At 34.9% G+C, this 20,126-nt stretch overlaps 1 long non-coding RNA gene across 1 annotated transcript; it reads right to left on the bottom strand.

Moving 5' to 3' along the window:
• Positions 1-19,046: 19,046 nt before the first annotated feature.
• Positions 19,047-19,851, bottom strand: LOC140181677 (uncharacterized). The gene is made up of 4 exons (XR_011876720.1): positions 19,787-19,851; positions 19,660-19,713; positions 19,337-19,423; positions 19,047-19,257 (listed from the first exon to the last, which is right to left on the bottom strand). It is a non-coding gene; the product is annotated as an uncharacterized lncRNA (long non-coding RNA).
• Positions 19,852-20,126: the final 275 nt, after the last annotated feature.

Genomic DNA, 20,126 nt, shown 5'->3' with positions numbered 1-20,126 from the left:
AGATTGGCAAAAAGTGAAAACCAAATTCACTGCTCGATCAAAGACAAAGCTACAGGTCGGCAAGGTGAAGATCAAATTCACCGTCCGATCACGACAAAATCGACAAAGTTATTAAAAGTAATCCATAAGCTGAGGCCTGGCCAGCCCTGACTAAAAAAAGGATTACTAGAAATAACTTGAGACGGACCGACATGAAGAAGTCAGACCAATCGACCAAAGCAAAAAAAGTTATAAAAAAAAGTGATCCATAGAAAGAGGCCTGACGAGGTCTGAGAAAAAATGGATTGCTAAAAATAACTTGGGACGGACCGACATGAAGAAGTCAGACCCGACTGATCAAAGCGACAAAGTTATAAAAAGTAATCCACAGAAAGAGGCCTGATCAACCCTTATCAAAAGTGGATTACTAGAAATAACTAAGAAGGGACCGACATGAAGAAGTCAGCCCAAGTCGATCAAAAGCGATAGAGTTAATAAAAAGTAAATCCATAAAAAGAGACCCGGCGATGTCCAACTAAAACTGGATTACTAGAAACAACTCGAAAGATTCAACGAAAGAAGTCGACCGATAGAAGGCGTGTGCTAGAAGGGAGACAGCTCGACCCAAAGAAAGCCACGACCTCACCAAAATCAATTCACAAGTGTTCTATGAGAATACTAAAAAATCGAACAAGGCTAGCCTCAAAAGGTCACTTCGATCAAAGCAGGAAATAAACAAACACAAAGGCAATCAAAAAAGAGGTCGGACAGCAAAAGCACCAACACTCTTAAGATTCCTGAAAGTTCCAAAAGATCACAAACAAATACATCAAGAAGAAACCAAGCTACTATAATAAAGACTCAGAAGGTCACCCGAGAGTCGACCTCAAGAGTTCAAAAGCATTTATTTTTCTAAAGAAAGTTGCTAACAAAAGCAACTAAAATGTCAAAGTCAAAAGAACGACTAATTACAAAAATCCAGAATTTCAAAGACCTACAAAGTCGGGCCATGAGATACCAAAGCAAAACAGAAAACTACAAAGGATTCAAAGACTCCCCAATGGCGGCATCTCGGGGTGAAGGAGGACGAGTCATAAGAGGGACAGCATCAACTGTTCCATCCGGCCAAGTCAGAATCTGAACATCAGGATCAGACTCGGGATGGCCGACCTCAGATGCAGGATCTGGGGAAGTCGGGGCAACAGAAGCATTGGTGGATGGCACAGGAGGTGGATTTACATCATCATCATCTTCATCCGGGGCAGGGACGGTCTTCCCATTTTTCACAATATTGTCCAAACTGAAGAGAGACAGGTCGAGCTCGAGAGCAAGAACTTGGACCTGATCCTTCAAATTCTCATAGGCAGAAGTCACACTACCCACGAGATGGCTCTGGAGCTCGGCATAGTCAGCTTGAGCAGATTCCAACCTCTCCTTGAGCTCTATCATCTCACCATAAGTCTGGACATAGCTATCCTTATGCTGCTGCGCCATCTCCTTAGCCAGATTTGCAGAAGCCATCGCAGCAGTAGCCCGAGTCTTCTCGCCTTCCAACTCTTTTTCCAGCTTTGCCACCTTCACTTCAAGTTCCTTCTTCAACCCGTTGATCCTGTCGAATTCTGACTTGGTCTCCTCTATAAAAGCCTTTGTCGCATGAACAGGAAAATCTTGGGCAGTCCAGAATAAGGCTGCTCCCATGTGTGCCATCTTAATACTACTTCGGGTAATGAAGTCCAGATGACGAAGAATTGATACATCATCAGTAGGAACAACACCATAAAGAGCAATTTGATGATCAACAAACCCCACAACATCAAAATCAGGGGAGTCCAAATTAAAAGGCTCAAAGTCCTCTGTCTTTTTGGAGGAGGGCCGGCAGTGGGAGAAGAAGTAGCAGCAGAAGTTTGGGGAGGATCAACCAAATGGACCTGGGGAGTAGGAATCACCCTCCTCAGCCCAGAAGTGCTCAAGGTCGGCTTTTTAGGAGGGACCTGAGAAGATCCTTCCCCAGCAGCCTTAGCTGAGATATTCTGGGCAGCTGTAGCTTTCCTCGCCTTCTTAAAGGCCTTCATGAAATCATTATTCTTAACCATCTCTGAAAAACACAGCAAAACCAAGTTACAAAACTGGAAGAAAAGAATCAAAAGCAAGTAAACAAAGCAAAGAAAAAAGAAGTCGGCTGCTACCCAGCTCAGCTCGGACAAGGGAAGGGTCCCCTAAGAATTTCTTTGTGTCGAGATGGGGGGTTAACCCCAAATCACCTCCAACACATTCACAAAAGCTTGCTCGACCTCATCAAGCATCTCCCACGAATCTAGACACCACAACATTCTTTTGCCAACATAAGGGAAAGGCAGGTTCATTGTTCGGCTCTAAGAAAAATGGTCGAGCTCCCTCAACAGCTCGGACCTTAAAAAAGTAGTTCTTAAAGTCCCTAAAGGACTCGTCATACATTGAAAACACTTTATGTCCTTGGGCAGACCGGAAAGAAATCCAAGAAGTTTTCTTTTTGGAAGTCCCAGGTTTAGTCAAAACAAAGAGGTAAAGAAAGAGAGTTTGAGAAGCCTTGACATCCAATTCTTGGCACAGCAACTGAAAGATCTTAATAAAGCCCCAGGAGTTCGGATGGAGCTGGGATGGAGCTACATTACATGACCACAACAAATCGGTCTCGAAAGAGGTAAAAGGAAGGGTAATGTTCATTTGGCTAAAAAAGTAGTCATAAGCAAAAAAGAAGGGACGTTCCCCCTGGGTCAGAGAAGGAAAGCAAACCCTCTCGTCAGGGTCAGGCGCTACCAACTCGTAATTCTTCTCCTGATCCCTACTACTACAGATCTGGTGATGTTTTCTAAGCTCCACGCAGTATTCAGAGTTAACCACTGAAACGCACATCAGGACGAGGGAGTCCAGCCAGTCAGACATGCCCTCAGGGACTTTGGAGGATGTCTCGATAATATTTTTGTTAGAAGACATGGGTCAACTAGTCCTACAGAAATAAAAAGAAAAATAGGTTACTAACCAAAACAGCTCGGGCAAATCAAGATACAACTCAGACTATAGCATACAACAGCGAAAGGAGACCCCAGGACTCACACCAAGGTCCAGGGGCATCCATTGGAGGCAGTAACAGAATAAGGACTCAGGAAATCTACAGGTCTACGCCTCAACATCTCTCAACAAGAAAACAACCCTCTTTCAACAAGCGACACTCCGAAAAAAAAGTCACGGATCAAAAAGTCATCAAAAATCGCCACCCTTTTACAATCTATCAGCAAAGAAACATCAAACATGCCAAATGAAAATCATCAAAGACGCAACCTTTTTCAGAATCAAACAATTCAAAGCTTCAAAATGAAGGACACAATCAGAAACAATAAACAACATTCAAAATCCTAGAAGCATCAGTAACCAGGAAACACGAAAAGGTTCATACAAATCGAAGAAGCTCTCAGCACACATCACAGCAATGACCAGATGCAACAAAACCAGAGAAAGACTCAAACTTCCCAACAAGAAATCAAACAAAGATAAAAACTTTTTCAAATCCAAGCATGAAAAAATAGCGCAGAAAAAGAAAAAATGAAGAAAAGGACCAACCTGTAAAGAAAGTAGTGAAGATTTGACGAGACCGTGCTGACAATCACCTCCGAAAGCAAGGAGAGCACGAAGACATGAAAACTTGGGAGCAAGAGAAGGAACACAGAGAATGAAAGAAAGAACTAAAGGGACGGCACTTTGTGAAAATTCAAAAATGAAATGAGAAAGAGGGAAGAAGGAAACGGCAAAAGGGAATTAATGAGTCCTTAAAGGCCCTGGCACGTTCCCTAGGAAAAACGCAAATGCACGATGCAGTTAAAGGAGTGAGAAAAATACTCCGCATTCAAATGGAAGCTCTACAAAACGGGATCAACAATGCTCGAGTTTGGCTTCTCCGAAAAGGATCGAAGTCTAAAGGACTCGACCTTAAAATGAAAGACCGCACTCAAGCAGGGGTACTGTTCATACCCTGGGTCGAGCTGTATGACCTAGGCTGATTGACGACAAGTCGACCGATCTCTTCAGGTCGGGATTACCCGACCTCTTCTTAAAGAGTTTGGTCAAATCACCAGGAGAAGCCCAAAAAGGGCCCAAACAGAGGAACACGACCCAAGTCCAAAGGCAGCCCAAGCTTAGAAAGATAAGGGCAGTTCCCTTAAAGATAAGATAACTCCACTCAAAGATAAGATAAGATAACTATCTTATCTCCCAAAAAGATCACTCTACAACATTATAAATATACTGGAGCACCCAGGTATAACTCATACTCTGATTCTACTAAAAATCTGCTTAATACCCTTACTAACTTAAGCATCGGAGTCCCTTGCAGGTACCACCACCCTCTGGTGACGAAGGATCAGCACTACCACTAAGCCAACAAGTCAGACACGACGGTTCCGATCACCATCATCAAGTCAGACACAACAACTCCGACCAATACGAGAGATCTCGTCCGAGATCGACCTACAGTTTCAGGTAACTTTCGGAACAATTTTCAATACAATAACATAGACACTTTGAACCTGTTACTACCATCTAAGTTCATTTTGATAAAGTTTATCTCTAGACACTCATATATCGAAATGCACATGAATATCTGTTTTCTACTTAAAGATCCATAATTAAGCTGAATCTGTGACATAGAAACCTGATGGTTGTGATTTTCAATATATGAGTGTCTTATAAAATCAGAAGAAGGTTCTGTTAGAATAATGATAAAATTAACCATAAATTAGTTAAGAACACTTATACATAGATGCTGCAAGTTCCGTTGATTGTCATATAAGCCAAAGAAGACAAGTATTGGCAACTCAAAGCATAACCTCAAAACCAGCATAACTAACTCTACAACTGGACAGACCATGAAAATGCATAACAAAATACAAGAGTGTTGTATGTATTCTTTAGTATACTAAACCAACCAAAAAGCAACCATAAGTAGTTTACGAGCACTGTTGATTACATCAAAATAGGAAAATATTACATTCTTATAGGATGAAATTTCTCTTTTGTAGACGTCCACCCACACATCAAATTACAGTATATGAAATTGGGGTTGAGTTACTGCTCCCACTTGAGACACCATTTTTTGCTCCGCCTGATGCACCTATCCTGCCTCAACCTCTACCTTCACCTCCGCCTCTAACAGCTGTGTCTCAGCCTCTAGCACTTGCAGCCACACCAGGTGTTGGCATGAACTGCATGAACCGTGTGGTTGTCCCTGCACTAGTACCTTGCCATAGATGAGGTGTTATTTGAGAGTTGTGTGTGGAAGGGGTTGTAGATGGATGGTTGGCAGATGGTGTAGATGCTTGTTGTATATGTGCCGTCGGGGGAGATCGTTTGACACTTCTCCTTTTAGGCTGTTTTTTTTGTTGTTTCACTGTTTGTTGGAGGTTGTTGTTGTGTGTTTGCTGGTGGTGGCATTGGTTGTGGTTGCTGGATTTCAAAGATCAACCAAATCAAATGTGTGAGTAACTAAACAAGTGAAATTAATGAATTGAATAATGTAATGAACTAACTTATTTTGGGGATTGGTTTCATTATTTTGGGGAGTCCTATTGGAGTTAGAGGTTGGACTGACTCAGGAATTGATTGTGAAAGTAGATTTCTATAAGGCTGTGGGATGTATTGGGTGAGCTGTTCAGGTGCAAGAGGTTCAGAGACATTAACTTCAGAGGGAGGGACTTGGTATGAACCATAAGTGTGGGATGGTTGCTGGTCATGCTCAATAGGTGGCTGGGAAGCTTCAGAGGGAGGGACTGGGTCTGTTCCATCAGTATAGGATGGTTGTTGGTCATGCTCAACAGGTGGCTAGGAAAGTTGGGACTGAGTTGATGGTGGTTCATCCGGTAGGACAGGTGTTAGAGGAGGTTGGAAAATCTGTCTTGCTTCATGGGATGCTGAAGGTGCTGGATTAGGTATCTGTTGCGACACTGTGAAACTGTCCTCATTTTGGGCATCAATATCAGCTGGGTTGTTTTCTTACTTGGCCTCTTCCCTGGGCTGGGCCTCACCCCTTTTTTGGGCCTGCTTCATAAGTTGGACATTACCTGCTATCTCAACATCGTTATCATCTTCTACTACTAGCAATCTTCTTCTTGGACTCTTCTTTGGAGTTGGTACCCTTTTAGCACAGCTCTTTCTTCTCATCTTTGATGGAGTCATTTCCTTCTCCTTAACTAGCACAGGATGATCCACCGGATGCTTTGTATAGACATTAATTTTGTTACCATTCTTCATGACTACCTCATACATTTTAACTATGTCCATATCAACCCTTAGCAACCTCAACCCATTATCAAGCTCCTTCCCAAGTTGTAGCCAGTAAAACTCAGCAATAGACGTATATCCAATGTCCTTCAGCAAATCAGATATGAAAAAACCATTGAGGGTATCAACGTTAACCCTCTCTATCTCTGTTACTTCTCCACCAATGTAAGTAACCTTCCTACATGGCCCTCTCTCAAACCATCCTCTATGATAAATGGACAGAGTTATGTGGATGGTGGCCATCCCTAGATGTAAAATTAAACAAAACAATAAAAAAAATATTGTCTGTAACGGCAACTAACACAAACCCTCAATCAACTATTCTATCAATTTTCAAAGAAATAAAATTAATCACAAGCTTTGATTAGGTAACAAGCTCTAACTAGTGACAACGACATATGAAATTAATCATTAGTGGCAACGATATACCTCTGTTCTTCAAAGGGAGTGACCTCTTCGCTGTCGAAGAGGAAAGGCCTGGTATAAGGCTCTGCTCGCTAATCTATGGATGATTCTTTATTACGTCTTCCTGGTGATCGATTGGGAGTGCTCCGATCGTCTTCTCTGACTTGGGAATGGAGCAACGATGACGATGAACCTCTGCTAGGGCACAGTGAATTCTCTCGCGAAGTGTCGTTCTTTTTTCCAAACCCTTAGTGATCAACAACGTTCAAATCCACGTAGATAGGGCTTTAGAGGGTTGGAGTGCCACGTAGGATCGAATTACCACGAACTAAGTGCAGATCTAAGGCAGGGTATTTTTGCCGCACAGAAGGCATCTAGCATGAGTACAAGTTTAGTTTCAAGCTACTATGGGTACAAATGTCAACATTTTTATTTTTCATGGGTACAAATGGTCATTTATTATTCTGAAAAAAAAAATTGAAGCTCTTTAATGTTTTTGTAATACTTAAATTTTGTTATAGTTTCTGTTATGATATTATTTTTTTTAAATTTAAACTGATAAAAAAATAATATAAATAATTATATTTTAAATATTTTTTATTAAATAATAATTATATTTTTTATTTATTTTATATATTTTTTAAAATTTATTAAGAATTAAATTTTAAACTTTTTAAATATAGAATTTTAATATTATATTATAAAATTATCCCTCTTAAAAATTTAAATTGATAGAATGAAATAACATAATAATTATATCATATCTCTAATAATGGATATTATTTTTGGTATATAAAAAATGCATTCGAATAATTTTGTCTTAACAAAAATACATTTAAATTTTGTTATTGACAAAAATATTCTAAAATAATTTAAAAACACAACAAAAATACTAACATTAAATATGTATTTTCAAAAAATACTTTATTTAAAAGTTGAATTTGATAAAGTTTTTTGCATGTGTAATTAGAAAAATGAGATATTTTTATTCTTAAAATTTAATAATTTTTTGTCAAATATATATTTTTTTGTAACTTTTTTTGTTAACAATTAATAATATTTTTAAAAAATAAAATAAAAATATTAAAATCAAATTTTTATCTCTTTTTTGTGTATATTTTAAACAGTTATCTAAATATTTTTATAAAATTTTGAATTAAATATATAAATGATTTGCTAAATACAAAAATTATTTGTTATTTAAAAAAATAACATTTGACAAATCACTTATACATTTGTTATTTACACATTAAAATTATTTATTAATATATTTATATATAAATATATTATTAGTTATTTAAATATATTTTTGTTGATAATAAATTTTAAATATATTTTTAGTAGTTTATTCTTAATAATTTATTTGACTGTCATTTTTCGCCGTTGAAATACATAAACAACGTCATCATCCTCATTAAATGGAACGTATAATAATGATTGGTTAGAAATATAATCATTTATATATCTCTTATTATTAACTTAAATTTTTTAAAAAGAGTGGTATCATAACAAATGATATATGATAGAATAGTGTCTAAATAAAAATAAACTTTTAAATAATGTAAAATTATATTATTGTTGTTGATTAATAAAGTGACATTTCAAGATACAATCTATATCATTAACTTATGGGTAAAAAACGTAAATAAGTAAAGGGAGTTGAGAAACTACGCAAATTCATTAAACTGGAAATTGCTTCACGAATGAGCTAAAGTACATTATTATATAATTCGAATTAGGTTGGTTCGAACTACAAAAACACATAATTCGAACCAAGGTAACTCGAATATTGATGGAACAAGTGATGCATGTAATTAGAACCTAGTTGGTTCGAACTAGGATTGAGAGTAATTCGAACTAGGTGAGTTCGAATTACACGTTTGTACGCTTCAGCAAGTAATTCGAACCTAGTTGGTTCGAATTAGTCAAAGTTTGCTTCGAATAGTAATTCGAATTATGTTGTTAAAAAATTAATAATTTATTAAAAAAATTTTATTAAAAAATTTATTAAAAAATTAATAATTTAAAAATTAAAAAATATATATTTTATTCCATACAAAATAATTAAAAATATATTTTATTCTATACAAAATAATTTTAAAAAATAGCTTAAAAGATGTTATGAGTATTATAAAAGTTTGTAATATTCTATTGATTTAGGTAAATACATGATAAAAATATTTTTTCTTTAATTTCTAAATTATTATTAGTGACTATGTGGAGTATTTCTTTAATGTCATAAGTCATTAGGACATTACAAATTTTATAGTACTTCTAACATTTTTTAAGCCATTTTTTAAATTATTTTGTATAGAATAAAATATTTTTTTGTGGTATAATTTAAATAAATTATATGGTAAGATATTATATGATTCGAATTACGCATGTGAAAGTTCGAATCACTCTGATTCAAATTATATGGTGAGCAATTCGAATTCTATACAATACTCTTCTGTCCATTCTTGATAGCTAATGAATATTTTTTAATAAATTTATTTAAATTATACCATAAAAAATATTTTATTCTATGCAAAATAATTTAAAAAATGGCTTAAAAAATTTTAGAAGTACTATAAAAACATGTAATGTCCTAATGACTTAGGACATTAAAGAAATACTCTACATAGTCACTAATAATTTAGAAATTAAAGAAAAAATATTTTTATCATGTATTTACCTAAATCACTAGAATATTACAAACTTTTATAGTACTCATAACATCTTTTAAGCCATTTTTTAAAATTATTTTGTATAGAATAAAATATATTTTTTAATTATTTTGTATGGAATAAAATATTTTCTTTGATTTCTAAATTATTATTGACTATGTGGAATATTTTATTTAAAATTTGAGTACATTCATGTATTTACCTAAGTTATTAGAACATTACAAATTTTTATAGTACTCCTAACATTTTTTAAGCCATTTTTTAAAATTGTTTTGCATAGGATAAAATATTATTTGTAGTATAATTTAAAAAAATTTATTAAAAAATATTCCTGAGCTATTAAAAATGGACAGAAAAGTATTGTATGGAATTCGAATTGATAGCTTATTAATATTTTAAAAAAGTCTCGTAATTAAATATTTTGTTAGCTTTTTTTTAACGTATGAAATAAAATATATATTTTTTAATTTTTAAATTATTAATTTTTTTAATAAATTTTTTTAATAAATTATTAATTTTTTAACAGCATAATTCAAATTACTATTCGAGGCAAACTTTGACTAATTCGAACCAACTAGGTTCGAATTACTTGCTGAAGCGTCCAAACGTGTAATTCGAACTCACCTAGTTCGAATTCCTCTCAATCCTAATTCGAACCAACTAGGTTCGAATTACATGCATCACTTGTTCCATCAATATTTGAGCTACCTTGGTTCGAATTATGTATTTTTATAGTTCGAACCAACCTAATTCGAATTATATAGTAATGTGCTTTGGCTCATTCGTAAAGCAATTTTTAATTTAGCGGATTTGCGTATTTCTCAGCTTCCTTAACTTATTTACGTTTTTTACCCTTATCTTATTATACTTTTATTTGAAGTATGACTTATTATACTTTTGTTGGAAAATATTACTTTATAATTGATTATTAGCATATTCTTCACAATTCTTTAACATTTTTGTCTTACTATAGAATCTCATCTGTCTTATCTTTTGTGAGATTTTTCTTCTTTTTTTTTTTGGTTAAATATATTTTATATTTTTATGTTGTGAATTTCTTTTTTAACTTGTGTAAAAAAATATTTGTCTTAGTCGATTTAGAAATTGCTTATTTTACTTTAATTCCTACAAAGATATTAAAAAATTTTAATTCCTAAAAATTAGTAATTTGAATTCAATAAGATTAAAAATATTATTTTAGATTCAAACATATATGTTTTAAAAATGTTCTGGACATGAGAGAAAAAAAACTAATTTAGAACCAGAACAAATAATAACAATTTTAGAAGACGAAATAAAAGTAATTAAGCTTTTATGTCTAGCATAACTTACCAGTTGTTTTTATGGAGTTAAGTTATTATTTATTTCATTATATTATGTGTACACTAAAATTTATCATCAAATTTAATTATTAGTATTAAATACATGTTAAAATATAAATACACATTAAAAATAAATTACATTATACATATATTTATATATAAATATATTAATAATTAATTTTAGTAGTTAATTTTAATAGTGTATAAATAATATTTTTGTTATTTATTTGCCTTTCGTATTTTACATAATTTAAGAAAACACGTTAAAGAATAAAGAGGAATAATATTCATTTTTTCAAATTAAGAATACACTTACATAATTATTTTTCCTGATAACTTCACATTATAATTTCACATAATTATTTTAATTTATACCCACCATGGCCTGATATAATAATATCCTATGCATGCATGGAATATTTTCGTTTACTGGAAATTTTGTATGTGAAAAACATATCTTTTTTCTTTATTATTACAAGATTTTAAGTACTAATATACACTCACAGCTCATACAATGCAATTTGGCATTTGTGTTTTAGCCTCTGAGCAAGTTGGCAACATGAAAGTATATATATATTCAATTCATACCGAAATAGTATATGAGAAAAATTCTTCTTGTTGGAGTACAATTAGTAAGTTGGTTCTTACGAAAAACTACAATATTTTTTTTTTTAATTTGTCTTATGTTAATTATTTTTTTAAAAATTAAAAATAATTGAATTATATACCTTTTGTTTATAAAAATTCTAATATCATACCATAAAATTACTTCTTCTAAAAATTTAAACTGACAAGAAAAGATACATAAATGAATATATCTCTAACAAATATATTTCATCATGAATTTATAATAATTTCACTTGTAGAACACACTCATCCATTGATACAATCAAAACAAAGTAGAACACATGGAAATTAGAAAATATTATATTAAAGTCATCCGTTTGATTATCACTACTAACTTCATAAAGGAGAGGAGCTAGAAAAGGGGTTTGACCAAAAAGAAAAATAATGGACCATAGAAACACATGGAAAATTTTTCCAAAAATTAAATCTGGGTGACAAAACACATGTGTTCTATACCGCAAAGTCTCTTTCATTGCACTTTTTCGTATCTGAAGATTTTTTGAGTGGAAAATTGTATCGCCCCACCACTTGGTGTAAGTTTAAAGGTGTGACAATGAACACCATAATAAAACATCATGTGACTAAAGAATGCCAAAAGGCCAATGTGTCAGGCAGCATTTTCATTTTTGAAGGCCAAACTCATCGACTCTTACTTGGAGGGGGTGATCAAGATTTTGTAATGTTTAGGGTGAGTTTGTTTCTTTTTCTGGCAAAAGAAAATTAATAAAAATTAATTTTGATAGATTTATTTAAATTTATAAAACAATTAAAATTTTAGTTCGATTATTTTTTGAAGAAGCTAATTAAACAAAATATAGCTATTGATTAGTTTTCGGATGTATGTTTTTTCATGATGAGTTGTTTAATTTATCGAGAAATGTTAAGTGATTAATATTTTTCTCCTGTGCATTTATGTTGTATTTGAATCAACACTAGTTAAGATGTTTCAATAATGGAAAAGTATAGGTAGACAATGAAAATATTAAATAATATAAATAATAGATATATTAGATGTTCATTTTATTAGTGTATAGATGATTATTTTAATATTAAAATTTAAATAATTAATTTAAAAATATAAATTTTTATTTGATTGATAATTATTCATATTGTTTAAAATAGTCATTATTCCCTTTAACATTCTCTTTCAATAAAACTTAATATGACACTGAAAAAAGATACGTGTAGCAGTGTAAGAAGTAGTTCGTTGGATTTTTTTTATATAGAATATTTGATTACTCAAAAATAATATAATATTTTAGAATAAGACAACAAATATAATAAATTATATATTAGATTATTTTATTGTATTAAAAAATGGTATGGTAATTAACTCATATTAGTAATCGCTATGCAAAAAATGACATAAGAATTGCTTATGGTCTCATAATATTGTCCTTTATTTGTTCTTATCGGTTGTATGCTTCATCCAGTGTGTTAATCAGTTTTCTCTTTCAAAAAAAATATGCCATTAAAGGTACAAAAGAAATCTGATACGTCCAAGTGTCCAACTCACAGATACAATTTATTATATTTGATTTGAATTTTGTGGATAATATCCAATCTATCATGCTATTAGATAGATATTATTTAATCTCCTGATTCGTAAGTACGTAAGATTGAATATTGGATATCGGAAAAGCTCTGCATACAAGTCCTAATGGCTTGTATGCTTTACAAGTTCATTAAACAATAAAATTAAAATATGCGCTGCTTCAGGTACGTTGATTACACGCACTATATAACATCGCGCGTATATCTAACTACCAGATTTAAAATATTTCTTTTCCTTTTCGTTTTCGTTATTTTGAGATTTCGTTGTTCTTCTTCTCGCGCGTCTTCCCTCCTTCTTCTCCATCGTTCTTTTCCTCTTCTTTTCTCACTAGCATCTTCTTCGTTTAGGTTACCTTTTTCTCTCTCTGCAACTCGAGCTTCATTTTCTATTTTTGATTTGTTGTTTTCTGAAATCAAAGTTTGATCTCGTTTTGAAGATAATGGATCATTCAACCTCAGATTGTCAGCTGAATGCAGGCGAAGTGGATTATGAGTCAGAATCTAACGAAGTCCCTGAGGTTTGATTTACATAGGATTAGTATGAATTTTCTTTCAGTAATTTGTATAGCATTGTGTAGTTGAAAAATTGCTGAACATTGACTGTGAAAGTAACACGTTTACCTGAATCTGTCGATTCAATGTATTAGTTGTGATTAATTACCTGAAATTTGTAGCAGACGCTCGGGTGTAGATCAATTCTTGTTTGGGTGTATTTTAGCTAGAAGTGTGGGTGTATCTACACTTTACTGGTTTTTTGTTATTTTTATTGACTTATTGTTGTTCAGGTGTATCAGACATGATTAGCTGTGTTTTTAGTTTTTGAGATGGTGTATATCTGCAGGCTGTGTATTTACAGTTTATGGCTTTAAAAGTCATTCTGTAGTTGAGTTGTATCGTATTAGACATGATTGGGTGTATTTGAATCATATCTATGGGTGTATTCACAGTTCTGACACGGTGTATTTTGCAGCCTCTCTCAGTTGTTGATGACGAGCTTGTTCCAAAGGTCGGAATGACCTTTACCACCCTTGAAGATGCTGGAAAATTTTACAGGAACTACGCCAAGGCTGCAGGTTTTTCTACAAGAGTTCGGTGCACAAATAGGAAGGGAAACGAGATTAAGAACCAACTGATTACATGTAGCAGAGAGGGAAAATGGAAATCTAAATTATCTCCGACCGAGAAGACGAATCCAACAGCCGGTTTAAACTGTCCTGCAAGAATTTATATACACACATTGAAGGATGTCGGTGCTTGGATCATTTCAAAGGTTGTGCTGGATCATTCACACCCCTGCTGTCCAAGTAAAGCAGAGATGCTCAAACAACACAGGGAACTAAGCATGTCCATTCGTCGTACGATAGAGAATAACGAGGAAGCCGGTATCAGACCTAGCAAAACCTACCAATCATTTGTTGCGGCTGCTGGGGTCACCGCGAGCTAAATTTTATCGAAAAGGACGTGAGGAATTACATTACCAGGGAAGTGCGGAATGTTTCCGAACAAGAAGATGCAAAGGAATTCGGGAAATATTTGTTAAGAATGAAAGAGAAGAATCCGAATTTCTTTTTTGAGCTCCAACTCGAAGAGGATCAATCGATTAAGCTGGCTTTTTGGGCCGATGCAAGAAGTAGAGCCGCCTTTGAGTATTTTGGAGACGTCATTTCATTCGACACCACCTACAACACAAACAGGTAACAAATTGCCCCTGTTTATGATGCTAAATTAATTTATTTTTACGAATCCGCATCAGAGGTGTATATTGGCTGTTTCATTGGGTGTATGCGAAGCATTTGTTAAGGTGTAACTAATGATTTTGCATTCTGGACCATGGTAATTTGTTTCAGGTATAATTTGGTCTGTGGTTCTTTTGTCGGGGTGAATCACCACGGTCAATCAACACTTCTCGGATGCTCTTTGATGAAGAACGAAGAAATTGAATCATTCAAATGGTTATTTCAAAGCTGGCTTCGTTGCATGGGAGGAAACGCTCTGAAAGGGTTTCTCACCGATCAGTGCGCATCCATGAAAAGGGCTTTAGAGGCCTGTATGCCAACAACAGTTCACCGCTGGTGTATTTGGCACATCATGAAGAAGATTCCAAGCAAATTAAACGGGTACAAGGGACATGCCGATATCGAACAAGAAATGAGCCAAGTTGTTTGGAACTCTCACAGCAAAGACTCATTCGATAGGAATTGGAACGATTTTCTGCTGAATTTTGGTCTTGCGGACAACAAGTGGCTTTCAGGTAATGTCTTTTTAAAATATGCAGCAGAGGTGTAAATTGTATGTCCCCTTGGGTGTATTTACAGCCTGTGTTTGGGTGTATTATGCAGATCTGTACGAAGATCGTCACATATGGGTTCCTATCTATCTGGATCAGCACTTCTGGGCAGGGATGAGAAGCACATAAAGGAGCGAGAGCATGCATTCATTTTTTAACAAGTATATCACCCGGAACAGCTCGCTTATTCAGTTCGTCAAACAATACGATAATTGCCTCGGAAGCAGGGAGCAAGCAGAGAGAGAATCAGATGCTGCAGATTTTCATACGCTCATACCGTGTGCAACCAAATCCTGCATTGAAGCTCAGTTTCAAGATGCGTACACTCACGCAAAGTTTAGAGAAGTCCAAGCGCAATTCAGAGGAAAGGCGAATTGCATCACCAGATTAAAGAATTCCGCTCTAGGCTATTCAGTATACGACGTCGGAGAACAAGTTTCCAGCTCAATATTCAACAAGTTCGTGGTTACTTATGACTCAGTGGCAGCCGAGGTAAAATGTCAATGCTTATTATTCGAGTCGAGAGGGATACTGTGCCGTCACGCACTAAGCGTGTTAAGCTTCGAACAAGTAAGCCAAGTGTCACCGAGATACATACTGGAACGATGGAGCAAGAAGGTAAAGAGGCGACACACACACATCAAGAGCAGCCACGACGAGCCACTAATGGAGCCAAGAAGCAAGAGGTTCGACCAATTGGTTTTTCGTTCGCAAAATATCTGCGAATTTGCCTCCGAATCGGAGGAGCTGACTGCAATTCTGCACCGTGCGTACGATAACGTCATGGCCGAGATGGAATCATTAAAAGCCAAAAGGAAGGGGACATCTTCTTTATCGCACGAAGACGCCAACTTGGAATCCGTTAACGAGCTTCAAAGCCCGCCAAGGATTCGAACAAGAGGACGTCCAAAAAACAGGCTAGGTTCAAAGCTGGAGAAACAGATCGCAAATGCCACAAAGAAGAAGAAGACGAAAGTTTTAAGCGAGGTAAAAGTACTGTTCTTTAAATTTGTGGCAATTGAGTTTATTTTTCTTGTTAATAGTTTAGGTAATGTGTGTGTGTTATATTTCAGATAAACCTTTTTGATGCTGCATCAGCGGCTCATTCAAATTGCAGCCAATATCAAGGACACGTTATGAGTTATCAGTTCAGGGTACCAGTAGCAGGGGATAACTCGTTGGGTGTATAGTTTTACAGAATATGGGTGTAAAAGCACCGTTATTTTGGGTGTATTTTCGTTAATTCACAATTTACATATAGACACATATATAGATACATATAGATCAAAAGCTGTAAAAATTCTCAGGTTATGGGTTTATATTTGATTTGATGTTTTTCTTCATATTTTAGTACATGTAATTCATACATTTTGAATACAGCACAGACAGTTTGGGTGTATATTTTATGCAATCTTGGGTGTATTATTAGACTTGCGTTGGGTGTAACAGTTTATATATGCCTTGCATTTTTCCTTCATATTTTACCACCTGTAATACAGCTTTTGATTACATCACAGACAGTTTACCAGCACAGATAGTTTAACTATGGGAAAAAATATACATGGTATAGAAGTTGATAAATGGCAAATATTTACATCATTTGTTCAATTTACAAACTACCAAGCAGTTGGATTACCCAGTTTCTATATCAGCAGAATTAATCTGACAAAACGGACTTAATAATATAGAGGATGGCTTCGACAGCCTTATAGCACTACTCTCTCTAATTGCCCGATCTCTCTGTGTATTCATCTCACTGAATAGTATCCGGGATGCGTACTCCACTCTATAGTGGTCCACCTCCTCCTACAATTAAAAAGTATATTCTGTTTAAATAGCAATATTAATTCAGTAAAGTAATACAGAGTTATATGGTTCTAAAGACAGTTACCTGTGGCCAATTATCCCATTGATACTTCCCCTTTTTGATGTTTTCCGGCTCAATTAACTCCATCCACTTCATAACGTACACAGCGCAGTCATAGCTGAAAACGAAGAAAATAAATTACAAATCTCATTTACAAAAGTTTAATGTTCAGAGTCACAAATTTATACCTTGTTTTTTGGCCAGATATTTTAACATATGGTGATTTAATTTCCTTCTCCCTCTCCCCTTTCTGAAGAGGTTCGCCGCCGGCATATGTTATCAATCTTGAAAATACGTATCCCTTAAATACGAAAACAAATCAGTAATACACCCGAATGAATGGACAAGATACACCCAACAGAATGGACAATATACACCCATCAGAAGTAAAGAAATAGACCTATCTATTAAAGTAAAGAAGACAGAGGCAACTTACAGTGAATTTATTAATGGCCTTTCTCTCATCGGTGGGAGCTTTTTTGTGTAGCGGGTCAAGTATTTGACATTTCCGCTTTCTTGCATTTATCAACCATAACCACCAATGCCCCGAGTAGCAGACAGGGGCAAAAATCTGAAGGATTGCCACACGTGAACAGTGTGTTATTTTATTTTTCAAATAAGTAAATAAGCATACTAACAAATTTAGCAAACGAAAACTTACATATGGGTGCGAAGTTAATTTTTTTCTATCTATGAAGGGAATGAAACTCGGGTAGGCTTCCACCCTGAATTTCTTTTTCGTTTTCGGTGATACGAATTCCCCGTTTGGGTGATCCGAAAGTGCCATGCACTGCAAGAATTGCGAAACAAGAAATGAAATACTAAACTTACACCCAATGGAACGTAAAAAATACACCCAAATCAATACAGAAAATACACCCAAAGTTCGGAGAAGTAACACTTACCACAATATCGGGGGGGAGACAGTATATTTGTTCTTTAAACCTCTTTTCATTTTTGTTGTTGAGGATGAGGCAGATGGCAGATACAATCTAGAAATATATGCCAAAATCAATTTTACATTAATAAGCATTGTAATTGACTTTGGTGTAAAAAGATTAATGTTATTCTAATATTACCTGAGATTCTATATCACTTTTTGCCTGTAGGGAGGCAAGGTGCATTCTCATCAAAATGTATTCTCCTTGGCCAATCAGAGTGCACATTTCCTCATACTCGTTAGTATTGTCATATGCATCTTCCTTCAGTCTCGTCTCCCAGATGTAGCACTTTTGTTTCATATCATCCGGAATTTGATTCATTCCCCCAGGAGTTTCAAACTTTGCAGAACTTTCTCCCCCAGTCTCCCTCTGAATTTGTGGACTTGTGTTTTTTTCCTTCGCCGCGCTGCTTGCTATTCTTTGGACCAAACTGTCCAATTGTTCTATCAAATTCGCAGCTTCTGGAGATTTTTCCCTTTCTGTCTCCTGCGTTGACGCCCCCTCCTGGCTTGAATCAGTCAATCCAAGGCTGAATGATGGCACCCCTGGATCTGTTTTAGGAACATAGGATGCTGTCCGTGCCATCATCAACAGGGCAGCAGCGTCTTCTGCGTCTGGATGACTGCGTCATCATGTATAAGAATAAGAATAAGAATAAGAATAAGAATATACGGATGATAAGCAAAGATTGATTTTAGTCTGATGAACTTACATTTTAGTTGGAGCTGGGGGAACCGTGGGTGTGGTCTCTTGAAGTTGTTTGGGGGTTTCAGGAGTGCTGCACAGTTACAAAAAATTAATCACGGCGTAAAAGAAACTAATCAGGAACAATATACACCCAAACTGTTAGCTAATATACACCCAAACTCTAAACAAATATACACTCAATACTATTTCTTACGTTTCTGTAGTCCCTTCAATCTGTAGCATAGGGGTTGGTTCAAAATCTGTCTCAGTGGTTGTTTGGGATGCCGGCACAAAAACCTGAATCGGGACTCTAAACAAGAAGAAAAATGAAAGGTTAACAACGCCTTTGAAAATAATAAGGTTATAATGTTGAAATATTATTGAAAAACTCACATTGCAAGCGCTTCCGACGGTGTCTGTTCCCTCACAACCATCATATTCGAATCAGACGGACTCAACCTAAAATACACCCAAAGAAATTCAAGAAATACACCCGAACAATTCAAAAAGAAGACAGGCTTTGTTTTTTTGAGAACTTACATACTTGCAGTTTTTGCTTTTTTTTCCTGCCTTTTTTTTCTTGAATAAAATAATAAAGGGCTTTTTTTTTCTAAAAAAAATATATACAGAATTAGAAGTAGAAGGGTAATAGAAGAACAAAAGTAACGGTTATTTGAAAGAGAAATTACATGCTCTGTGACGGCTGGTTTACACTACTCTGTTCTGTGTGTCCTTGAGAGGAAGGACCATCACTTCCCAAGTTCACAGCCGGTATTCTAAAACAGATTTCATGTTATTCAGACAAAATAAGATACAGGTATAAAATACACCCAAATGAATGCACAAGATACAACCAACCGAATGGACAATATACACCCAACACAACAAAGTTAATATTCCAACTTATTAAACAACATACACCCAACTTGATCCACACAATACACCCAAATGGTTCCACAAGACACACCCAAATCATGATAACAAGATTTTATTAAATAATAAAGCTTCTTACGTTTCAGACGACACATAGCGACCTTCTGTCGATCGCAGGTCAGGTTGGTTCTCCCTGCGAAACAAGAAACAATTATTAGCATACAAAACACAACAAAATATGAAATAGACAGCCCAGCAAGACATACCCCTCTGCAGCAGATTTATCAACGTTTTGCCCTAGCCATTCATCCAGTTTGTCACTTGATATTTCATATGTCTCACTACATTCATAAAAGAAGATGTTAACAAAAATAATTACGACGATAGACGTTAATATAGCTTACGAGGTACTGTACCCGTCAAAGTATTGGTCTTCTTTAGGAGGTGAATCCTCCACGACAACTTTTTTCTTTTTTGGTTGTGTTCTGGGTGGAAAAAAAAGAGTACCAATCAGAAATAAAAAATTAATTTTATCACAGAATATTATGCAAAGAAGTGCTTACTTTTTTGGTGTTGTTTTTGTTTTTTTCTTCTCCTTCTCCTTCT

This window comes from Arachis hypogaea, chromosome 18 (assembly GCF_003086295.3).
Source record: "Arachis hypogaea cultivar Tifrunner chromosome 18, arahy.Tifrunner.gnm2.J5K5, whole genome shotgun sequence".
NCBI lineage: Eukaryota > Viridiplantae > Streptophyta > Magnoliopsida > Fabales > Fabaceae > Arachis > Arachis hypogaea.
This window is presented reverse-complemented; position numbering and strand designations above follow the sequence as displayed.